Source organism: Macrobrachium nipponense, chromosome 12 (assembly GCF_015104395.2).
Source record: "Macrobrachium nipponense isolate FS-2020 chromosome 12, ASM1510439v2, whole genome shotgun sequence".
NCBI classification, from domain to species: domain Eukaryota; kingdom Metazoa; phylum Arthropoda; class Malacostraca; order Decapoda; family Palaemonidae; genus Macrobrachium; species Macrobrachium nipponense.
Window position 1 is genome coordinate 19,449,471 of NC_087205.1, and position 12,111 is coordinate 19,461,581.

Sequence of the window (12,111 nt, forward strand, 5' to 3'; positions counted from 1 at the left end):
ATGATACCGTAATTGGTTTGAATTCGTTATAAAACCGAATGAGCATTAGCTTGCTTATAAAAGTGCAAATAAAGCATAGAACAACTGATGAAGGAGGGGAAAGGGCCGATATTGGATGATATCCCTGCACGCACCACGCATTCCGCATTCGTCATGGTCGAGGCGACCGACGAAGGCGACGAAGAACTAAATCAAACATGCAAGCTTGACTAGGCCCAAGTTCTGTGGGTACCAAGCATAAGCCTATAGATCTCTAAAATGGGTGGTACGAAAATGTCAAGGACGCGGATGATTTAACGGTAACATTAGACTTGTTTCGTGGGGACCTTGAATAGGCCTAGATGAAAATAAAACGGTGGAGATAAGTTAAAAAGATGATTAAGAAAAGAGGGAGTCAATTATAGACCTAACCAGATTATAACGGTAAAACACCAGACGTTAACTGCATCGTTAAGTATATTCTTATAAGGATTATCGTTGGGAAACTCTTATATGACTATTGTTTAGGAGTGAAACCTGTTTTAAACGAACTGCTAAAGGCCTTGAACAGGAATAATTAATTTTCAAAGGGTATACAAAGTCGATAAGAAATTTGTTACTACTGAATTATTGACAAATAATGACAGAATTGAGACATAGTCCGCCTCTTCTGAGTGGCTGCGCCCTTTTCGTCACAAAAGTTAGATTTATAACTTGGACAACGTGAGCAGTTTCTGGTTTGAACGAGATAGCTCAGATCTAAGGCTACTATAAACGTGTGTGTGTGTGTGTGAGAAGATGAGAGAGAGAGAGAAGAGAGAGAAGAGAGAGAGAGAGAGAGAGAGAGAGAGAGAGAGAGAGAGAGAGATTTAAGTCCAGGGCTGAACGAATATCACAGCTGAATGCCCTGATAAGCCTAGTTCATATATACTATATATATATATATATATATATATATATATATATATATGTGTGTGTGTGTGTGTGTGTGTGTGTGTGTGTGTGTGTGTGTGTGTGTTGTGTGTGTGTACTGTACGAGACAGACAGACAATCCTCCAGGAGCCGCGATTATCGATCTACAATGAAGCGAGTCTCGGTCCATATCAGGTGCTTTTGCCAATGGCAGTTGGCGTACTCCTTACCTGTAAGGCTGTTCTGATGTTATGCCGAGAGACTCCGCAGAAATTAAGATAATTTGCACCATTTTCACTCATTCTAAATTTACACGTTCACGTTTTGATTCTTCTTCTTTCTTACGAATTACAAGAGTCTGCGGGCGGCGACTTCGTTATTGGTTCTCCCATACGTTCTGTTCGCTCAAGTGTCGTCATATAACGAAATTCTTGTTTGTTTGTTATCACCAGTTTTTCGCTGCTTTTCTTACAAAAAGACAGTTAACATTAATTGCTTTACTGTAAGGTATGACTCGACAACGGTGTTCGCACACACACACACACACACACGCGCGCACACACACACATATGTATATATATATATATATATATATATATATATATATATATATATATATATATATATATATAGTGCACTTACTTATACTTAAAAATTAAAGAACTCTTGTTTGACGTAATTGATCAGTGTCTGCTCTACTATTTGCAAGTGGGTCATCCATCATCTTATGCGCCACATCCAAGTAGTTGCCATACGTACGCTGGTGGCCATGTATACCGATGTTCTCAGGCCTTGGGCTGTCCCGTCTTCCCATAAATTTGCATTTTGAGTTTCCGCGCTTGGCGGTAGAGACAAGCAAACTTGGTGATCGTTTTCTTGCTTATTTTGTTACCTAAGTTAATTATTGGCTTGATTAAATTTTCCTGACGCTTTCTTCCTCCGTGCTTTGTCACCCATACCTAAGTGTAAAATGTTTTGTATGGGTGGTAGATGCTATCTGCGGAAGTCATGCCAAACAAATTTGCACATAATAAGCAGTCAGTTATGGTAAAAGCAATCATTATCATGATAATACGCAACTTAATTTATATATATTATATATATATATATATATATATATATATATATATATAGAGAGAGAGAGAGAGAGAGAGAGAGAGAGAAGAGAGATAGAGAGAGAGAGAGAGAGAGAGAGAGATATTTCTTAAACTATTTGGAAGCAACTGGGCTCATTTTGGATCTTGTTTGTTGCATTGGTGCAAAGAATTAAATCTTTTGTCTTTTGCAAAAAGTGACGAAACCAAAAGCAGTGAATTCCCTTTGAGACCATACTCTCCGCCTCCCACCTCTCCCCACCCCACAAATAGATTTCACTTTTATCGCGAATAGAATGTCTCTTATCAAAGAATGTAATAGATAAGATTATTTTAATCGTGATTCAATATCTAAGGAGGTATGTAGGCCCTTTGAGTTAAAAAAAAAAATGACGAATGGTTCTGTCAAGAGCGAAGGCCCTGTTGATCCAAGTAAGCGAGACCAAAGTGGAGAATAACAAGGCCTCATATTCGTCCAAAATGAGATGACAAGTCATGAATTCGGGCGACCGGCAGGCGCCATGCCCAAGGTGTACCTTGGGACCATGGCGTGCTCTGTAATACAGGTGAGTTTAAGGCCGAAATCGATTGGAATCGACAGATTGACAGAGAACTGGAGACATTCCGCTATTGGTCTAACGGATATCTATGAGTCGATGGATTCATTATGAAATTTATTTCTCCATACACGCGTGTTTCTAAACAACCGTCGATATATATATCATTAGCCTAATGACACAACGTTTACTCAAAATGATTCAACACGCCAGCGTTGATGAATGAAGTAATGGTATAATTTTGTCAGCGAATGACCATCCTTTCTAGTAGCCTACCTTCTAACAGGATGTTTTTGTTGATTGATACTGGCTTTTATGTCAAGGACGGCGGGACGAGCAACTTCGGACTATTATTTAGTCAATATCTTCAGGGGAAATAGTGGCGGGTGGGCGTTTTGTAAAGGTCACGTGCTTAATTCCAAAGGAAATGATGGCTTAACCGCTTTAAAAAAGAGGAAGGGTTATTGGAATCTGGGAACAAGGAGGAAGGCTGAAGATTCTGTAGGAAAGGAAACAGTCACAGATCCGAGCAGTTTGGTGGAATGCTGATTCCTGCAGAATAAAGGGGGGGAGTGAACGACACGTGGGCGTTGCTTGACCAGACTTCCGTGTGGTAAATGTGGGACTAGGACCATGTGGGTGTTGTATGGTCAGATTTCTCTCCAGAAAAGAAGGGATATTAGGTCTAAAGGGAGTGAGATTCTACAGACACGAGAACTGTTGTTTGTCATAGTATATAAAGTTGTAATTGTAACCCTGTAGAATTGACTAGACAAATTGCCTTCATGTAAACCTATCTAGGAAGAAGAAAAAGGTTACTAAATGTTAAGGTTAGGTGTCTGGGAGGAAGACATAGAATATTAAATATAATATATATGAGAGCGAGATGCAGATAGAGACAGATTAGACCTACATGAAGGTTAGGTGTCTGGGATGAAAAAGGGACTGACATCATCGCAATAAAGTACCAAGTATCTTAGAAACAGGTTTAGTTATGTAAATGACATGACATTACGCTAAGCAGGCCTGAAGAAAATACATTAACCGAGAAAAGAGGTTGTGGACTTCATTATATCAAGATTTATTCCGCGCAACTGTCAGTATAGTTGGTATTTCCGTTTCAGAGACATGGTAACAACATCCCCCCCCCCCCCCTTCCCGCTCTCTCTCTCTCTCTCTCTCGAACTAATGTCGGTAGCTACTACTTCCGGCTCACAACCAAGGAACCCGCGTTCGATCGGTCTAGGAAATAACCGGTATGACTGCGTCTTCTTAAAATTCGCAACTGGAGAGAGAGAGAGAGAGAGAGAGAGAGAGAGAGAGAGAGAGAGAGAATATATAACGTCGAAATGCAGACTTGTCATAATTGAAAAGGTAACTTCCTTGACGAGGTGTCTCTCACTTGATCGAACGGAGTGATATCATCCATAAGATATTTGTAAGATAAGATCTCTCTCTCTTTCTTTGTGTGTGTGTGTGTGTATGTATGTTGCCATTCATGGTATAAAACATCAATAAACAAAATCTCAATATACGTACACCATTTTGTTCGGCCTAATTTTCCTCTCTCAAAGAGATCCTTGGTTTCCATCCGTTAATTAATCCACTATTAACCCATTTCTGTCTATTAAACTGAACTACGTAACAAAGGTGGTATCTCTTTATTCATTCATAATTTAACCTATCTTTTTACGTGAGCGAGATAATCTCAGATGATTTCTGTAAGGAATGAACAGTAAAATCGTCCCGTTTCACAGAGCGAATGGTTAGGTACTAGTAGGATATCTTGAAACTGGTTCAGAGCAGACGGAACGTTTACGAGATCGATATAATGAGTCGATCTTTCCGGCAGCATGCTTGAACAAAATTACGGTTCGACGTCAAATTGGGCACGGATGATAATTGCAGGTATTAGCAGAAGAACCGCTGACTTGCTTATGGAACTAGGCCAATGCAGATGCGTTGTGGTTGATTTGTGGGTCAATAAAAAGAAAATTTAATTTGTTTTTGACGTGAGATTCATTGCCGGTGACCAAACACGATGATGACTTGAGGCGACCTTCATATGGGTGTGTTTGGTTTAGACTTAATAGGTAAACAAGGTATTAATTCTTATAGAAAATTTAGGGTAAGCCTTTTGCAATAAGTTAATGTATTACTTGTCAGTAGGATTATTTTGATAAAATATGCCGACTGTCTAAGATAGAAAAAGCAGCTCATATCTAGCTACGCCAGTGAACGAAGAGAGAATAATTAGATTACTAGAGAATGACAAAGTTATTTAATTTGTAAATTCGGGTAGCTGGGAGTCTTGCCTGCCCAAGTCCAAGATAGTACACAGATATACAAAAATAGCCCCTTTTGGGTTCGAAAGTAAACAATATGAATTCTGGAAGAAGGCCGGGGAGAGTAAAAAAATTCAGTCATTGTGAAGACAGAATCTTCGTCACTTCTGAGTAGGACGAGTCGAAAACAGGTCATCCTTGAGATGGAAGAAACAGGTCGAGGGCAAAACAAATTCTTGAGGTGCATGGCTAAGATTTAAGTGGGCAAAAGTAACATCAACTTCAAGAACAGAAACGGTGATAAAAGAACTTGAAAAGACAACTTAACATCATTTGAGTACACGGGGTAAAGAAATCCGGTCATTATTGCATTTCATACGTTAGTCCTCAGTAAGTTTCACATTTTTTTTTTTAACAAAGTGCAAAGTCAAAGTTTGATAGCGCTGTGTGTTTCTTAGCCTCAGAATTCTGAGACGTTTTGTGGTGTTTTATTCAAGTTACTTCAAAGTGAAGTATAAAAGGAATCAATCTGAACGCAGACTGATATTATGCTGTTACTTCTATTTTGTGAAAGACTTTCCTTATTTGAATTCCTGTTCCTTCTGTTATATATCTTTTTATGATTTATAAAATAGATTTAGGATTATCAAGAAGACTGAGAGAGGAAAAGGAAGGAAATGTAGAGTTTATTGTATCTGAAACGAATGCAGTCCTGGGTCGAAGAATGACTGAATATGAAAGCTAGATGGTGATCACGGTGTAATTGCATGACCGACCAAGGTTTGTAAAGTATGTGTGAATGAAGAAAAGAATCCGAAAGACTTGGGGAGAAGCATAAGTTAAGTATATCTTAGTTTAACCAGACCACTGAGGACTCCTAGGGCTGGCCAGAAGGATCAGATCCTTTTACGTAACTAGGAACCAATTGGTTACCTTGCAACGGGACCTACAGCTTATTGTGGGATCCGAACCACATTATATCGAGAAATAAATTTCTAATCGCCAGAAACAAATTCCTCTGATTCCACGTTGGCAGAACGGAGAATCGAACTTCGGACTACCGAATCGGTAGGCGAGCACGTGGTTCCAACGAGGAACCAGGGGAGAAGCGTAATTGTCCCACTGACTATATAGGTCAAATGATATGGTTGTTGTCCGTAGCGGTAGGTTTCTATTTCCTAAAGTAGCAGTTGCTGTCGAACTTCAAAGTTCCAGAGGTCCTTCATTCCTCACGCCGTTGGACTGTGGAACATTCTCCTAGGCCTAGAGGAAGTCCTGCAATAGGAACTTCAAAAGTTCAAGCACAGATGTGAGGCATTACTACCCTAAAATTATTCTAATATATGTTCTTCTATTTATGAATTAATTTTTTTTCTCTTTTAATAAATGAGATCTCTTCTTTCTTTATTTCCCTTTACTTCGTCTTACCTCTTACTAATGAACACCATATTCTTTGGAAGATTTAATTTCAAGTCATTGGTCCCTCTGGGCTTGTTCCATATGCTTAGACTTCATCTACTGAATAATAATAATAATAATAATAATAATAATAATAATAATAATAATAATAATAATAATAATAATAATAATAATACAGACACTTACAAGAACTGCAAGGACATGAATATTTCATTGTACATCGGGGGAGGACTGATAGGGAATGAGCTGTGTAGCTCAGACAAGGAAGAGGGTATTTCGCTCACGTTTTTCCTTAACAATTAAGTAAAAATTGTATAAAAGTCTGTTTGTGGTATACATGGGCTTATGAATAGTTTATAATTAATAACTATACAATATAAATGGTGTTGAGGATGCTTTTTATAGATGATAAGAGATAAGTTCTTGTGGGCTATGAAAAGTTTTATGGTGGAGGTAAAATGTGTATTGGAATATATGCAGACAGAAGAGTAACTAATTTGGTATTTATGTCATGTCTTCAAGGTTATTCAGTACGAATGGTGATTTGAGAAGTCAGAGATAAAAGGTTAGACGTAGGTGCAAAGTTGGGATAATAAATGTGTTGTGAATAAATTGCAAAAACTGGTGAAAAGGGTTCGAAAGCTAGAGGAAAAAGTTGAGAGTAAACAATGAATGTGATCAAAAGTAAGATTATAGGAGCATATGGAAAGCAGGAATAAAGATACGAATACTAATAAGTTTGAAGAAAGGCTGGAAGGATGGAAAGCAACGTGAACTTAATATAATGGATGTAGGCAGCAGGCATAACCGTCAGATTGTGAGAAGACGTGGAATGTCTCTGGAAGCCTAGTTATGTGGGTATGGAGGGATAGCATATTCAACCCTTCCTGGTAGTGAAGCGTGAATGTTGAGTGGAAATGAAAGAAAATAAGTTTAAATTCTTGAGGCGAACTGTTTATGAAGTACCTACGTTCGTGTGGCATAAGAAGAATTGAGAGTGAGAGATGTGGAAACGCATAGAAGTGGTACAAAAGATGGCATATGTGAAATATTAGATTAGAGAATTATGGGGGAGTTTGGTTACGTGGAAATAATATAGAAGTTATCCATATTATCTCGGAAGTAGTTGGAACATGCATCCAAGATAAGCAATGCATGACAGTTTGCTTTGGAAGATTAACGTGCTGCTGGTGAACGCTCTGCGTATGTAAGTGGAGGTACAGGAGGACTAATGTGGAAGTTTTCTGTACAGGAACCCTCTCCATGATTCAGCAGTTAAAGTGTGAATGCTGTAAGAGAACTTCACTGGAGATCAAAAGAACCAGCTTTTAGGAGGCTGATGTGGACCTCTTATCAAACAAGCTGCTATAGTTCACAAACTAGTGATGAACGTAAAAGGTAACACTATCGACAGACTATGTAACGATACTGTGAAATCACATCATCCACAAAATAAAACACTTTTTAAACACTTTAAAGAAGCATCCACGAACTGAGTCCTCAGTTTACTCTGAAAAGAATGTACTATACTAATTAAGTTAATGTCATTTCTCCGAGTAACAATTTTCACGTGTGTGTGTGTGTGAGAGAGAGAGAGAGAGAGAGAGAGAGAGAGAGAGAGAGAGAGAGAGTAGAGAGAGAGAGAGAGAGAGAGAGAGAGAGAGAGAGAGAGAGAGAGAGTTGGATGGGTGTGGAGGCGGTGGTGGCTCTGTCAGGGAGGGTAGATGTCTGGAATGTACGATGCCTAGTGGTAAAAGGATAATTTTCGAAGATCTGAACTATCCCTTACTTTCTCTGCTAAAACACGTCCACACATGATGGTAGGGCCAATAATCAGTTTTCCTAGATTGGCACACAAAATGACGCTACATTTAGATATGAGCCTCTTATTTATCATAACCGAACATTTCTAGTAGTTATTAGTGAATACTTATAGTAGTAAAAGAATCTCAATTCGGACGGCACATAAGTGTGTAGCAGAAGCGCTGGTAATGATTTTCCAACATCTTCAAGTATTCGACCTTTTCATACGTCATTTTTATCCTCGATGCCAGCTTTTAACATTATGTGGGCGTCTGAATTGTAACCTAATAACATCAGAGGGCTGCATACAGGTAGACTCTATTGATGTATTGCAGAGTAACCATCCTGCGGGCACATTACGAATATCAACTTCACAGAAGAACAACAAATAATTCACCAGATAGGATGATGGGGGGTGATTCATAGCCTATCAGCTGACAGGCTGATGTCTAGTGAGCTATAGCGGTTAGATCTTCACGAAGTTTAGAATCTCTAAGAAAATGCTTACGCAATTTTCCAGGAAGGTCCACAGGGCAGGGAAAATTTCTTGATAAAACTATGTTTTATTATTCCCAGGAATGTGAATCATCCCGAGCAAGTTGCTATAGGAAGCGAGAAAAGCGAAAAAATGAGTAAGCCGGATCTGTATCTGTTTGTCTTTTCTTCTTCGAAATATAGTAATGGAAAGCATATTATACAACTTGCAGACGCCCTTAGAATTCTCAGTAGTTCCCATTTAATAACGTGGAGGCAACAGGCACTGATTGGTGCACGTGTTGAAAGAATTGCATCATATGATAGCAAGACTTTGTTCAAGACCAAATTGTCTCAATATTGTGTGAACATGAATGAATTATATTTACGTTCGTATTTCGGCTCGAAATATCATTGCGCATGTGTATGTGTGTATAGCGAAATGACTCCTCGTACTTTCGGCTTACTAAATGAAATAGAGGGATTAATAAGTATGTGTATGATATAAATCCACAACTCTTATGTATTCTCGTTGTTTGATTATGGAACATTTTCTAGATCTAATTAAGAGGAGAGGTAGACGCGAATTTAAAAGCCGCCCAAAAAGTGGTCGTTCGCTAACTCAACGCATGCGCAATCCCTTACTCGTACTGAGCCTCTCCCTAAGAAGCGAAACTCCTATCGAGAGGATCTCACCTGCTGACGGATGCTAAGCAAATGCATCAACTCTGATTATTGTCTGTCCGACCGCACATTGTTCTGTGTAAAAAGTTTGTGAAGTGAAACATGAAATTTAAATACACCAGGAGTAACAACGCACAGGTGAGAAGACCAAAATAGGAGGGAGGTGTCCTCGTTTTTTAGTTGAAGTGTTAGGTTTAGGTTGGTAATGGCTGCATAATACAATATAACCCCCCGACCACCACTTTTATTCTCGCTTTTTACGGCGTCGGATTTCCCCTTTCTTTCTTAGGTTTATTGGACGGAGCTGCTTATAAGAATAGGCCGAAATAGTATTATTTGGCCAAAGAGAAAAGGAAGTGCGCACTGAAAGCGAAAAGATGTGAACAATGTCTGGAATTTTCTACTCCATATTTCTCGACGTGAACCTCACATCACAAAGCTGCTTTTTAAGCCTTTAGATCTTTATATTCTTGATTTTCCTCCATTCATTTCAACAGTATAGATATGGCACAGCTAATTTATCACCTAAATTGAGGAGAGACGCGGAAAAACCTTAAATTTTCCTTGGTATTTAAACGGGGGCGACGGCCTTGGAACTGATCATCACCATTGGCCTCACTATACCCATGTCCTCTTTGTTTTTGGGGACACCGAGAGAGAGGCCAGCCTATTTAGGGCTCAAATCGGGCTCATTTTCTTCCCCCGAGTTGTCCTCATTATTTCTAAAACGACTCCTGTGTACTCGATGCCTTTCTTTGTGTGATGTAGCTCGCCCATGATTCAGTGTTTCGACCGAGACATTTTCAAAGTCGTTCAAGTCGTTGTGGGTAGAGGCCATATTTTCATACCCTTTTGTCGCTTTAGCAGCAATATCGGCAGCTTTTGTCGCTTCTTGAGTAACCCGTTTCACGAAATGCAGGCCGGACCCAGCCGAGCAATTGGTAGCCATGATTATAGCTAGCTGTACTGACAGTAGGCAGGACTGGTCAGTTCACGGAGGCCTTTGCTACCTAATGGCCTTTATTTTTAATAGCATAATTTCGAGACGGGGACGGCCGGAGATGGCTGATTGATTTCGAACTTAATTAGGTTAGCCTCATTAATCTACAGTTGAAGAGGAAGGTTAGGCAAACCATATGGTACCCTAAGGCTATAGGGTGGGCATCTAGTTAATGTAGCCTAAGTTGTGTTGATATACTATCATATATACATATAACATAAACTAGAAGTTTTATTGACAGACTAGCATAGAGATTGTGTAAGGAGGCTAGCCTAATATTAGTAAATGCATATTTGATGTCTTCATAATTTTGAATTTAATTTGCTGGTAAAGTCTGTTTAGGTAGGCCTGGCCAAGATCATTACATTGATATACGTGTGGTAAAATATTTTTTGAATAGAAGACAACTACCATTCCCCCCTGGTTCAGAAACTATCAGTTTGTGTAAAATAAGCATAGTGTTAAGCATCAGCCCTTTGGCATAAATGTAAAAACTTAAACAGAAGATTGAAAATATCAAAAACACCATCAGTAGACATGAACAAAAACAAACATAAAAGGGAGTAAATTTTGTGGTTGCTTACTGCTATGAATAAGGCTGTGGTAGTAGGCTAGACCATATATATATATATATATATATATATATATATATATATATATATATATATATATATATATATATATATATATATATATATATATATATATATATATATATATATATATATATATATATATATATATATATATATATATATATATATATATATATATATATATATATATATATATATATATATATATATATATATATATATATATATATGTGTGAGATAATTAGCAAAATTCACCAAAATATGAGAAATACACCATCTTTTGTTTGTTATTAGGTTAATCCCAGAGGGCTGGTACTGAACATGCGATCTGTGGAGCTTTTCTGAGTATAAAAAATAGAAACTTGAATTTCTAATATTAATTTGGTAAATTTTTCAAGGCACTTCACCTGTATTGCACCATGAACATCCTTTCCTATATTGTTCGAAGCTGTTCTTTAGAATTACTCGAGCTGTTGATAAAGTAAAACTAAGTATAGCTATACCAAGTTTGAATAGTTGTGTCCAAGAGAATTTGCTATTTGTTGAACAAGTACTTTTGTAGGGCTGAGGCTTACCATCCTGTTGCTGAACTGCATGTTGACCTATGAGCTCAAAGTATTTGACAAAAACATGCATTTAGGTTAAGGAAGACTAGCCCTCCTTAGCCAGGCTAACGTAAAGATAGTGGGTATACGTTGGTAATATTCCCATGGCTTTGTGAGGTTTGGTTTGTGGGATCTTGTTTTTGTGCATCTGCATTTTACTCAAATTGGACCATTATACCTGTAGAATTTTAGTGGACTTTTGGTATTAAGGCACCTAAAAAGCATTTCCCACTGGGATCCTTTCTAGATTGTTAAATATATGAGTAGGGGAAAATACTGATTTGAATCTGGGACCAATGATAAGTTTACGACAAGGGGTAAGAAACACTTTCATCCCCTCATATATCTTTGGCAGAACCCTTATGAGTACGTATCTCCCATTCTTCCACAGTTTTGGGTGCATTTTAGTCACCAAATTAATTATTTACAGGGTTATAAGCCCATATAAATTAATACCAAGCCATTGTTTCCTTTTTTTACGTTAACATTCTAGTATTAAATGGCTGTCATGAATACAACAATGCTTTTAGTGCCCAGCATGTTTTGCCTACTCATTGTGCTGTAGGGTTGTTCAGATCCAATTTTTTTTAAGATTGGCAAAAAGGTTTGGTGCCAAGAATATAAAAATTTGTTTATCAGTGTCATCAAGAATATTCTGGAGCCCATCTTTTTCTTTCGTTTTGGACCTCTTAGCTTAGGCTAA

General features: G+C 38.1%; 1 protein-coding gene and 1 long non-coding RNA gene across 3 annotated transcripts in view; one reads left to right on the top strand and one right to left on the bottom strand.

The window, feature by feature from the left end:
* The window catches only part of LOC135224392 (uncharacterized), a 52,119-nt gene extending 50,979 nt beyond the window's left edge, over positions 1-1,140 (bottom strand). The window contains exon 1 of the long non-coding RNA XR_010316716.1: positions 1,122-1,140. This is a non-coding gene — a long non-coding RNA (uncharacterized LOC135224392). The remainder of the gene's footprint in view (positions 1-1,121) is intronic.
* Positions 1,141-9,165: 8,025 nt separating this feature from the next.
* LOC135224394 (PRL-1 phosphatase-like) overlaps positions 9,166-12,111 on the top strand; it is a 48,343-nt gene continuing 45,397 nt past the window's right edge. The window contains exon 1 of one of the 2 annotated variants that reach the window (XM_064263358.1): positions 9,166-9,345. The gene's annotated coding sequence lies outside the window, so the exon portion shown is untranslated. The remainder of the gene's footprint in view (positions 9,346-12,111) is intronic. The other variant, XM_064263357.1, reaches the window with a different exon arrangement.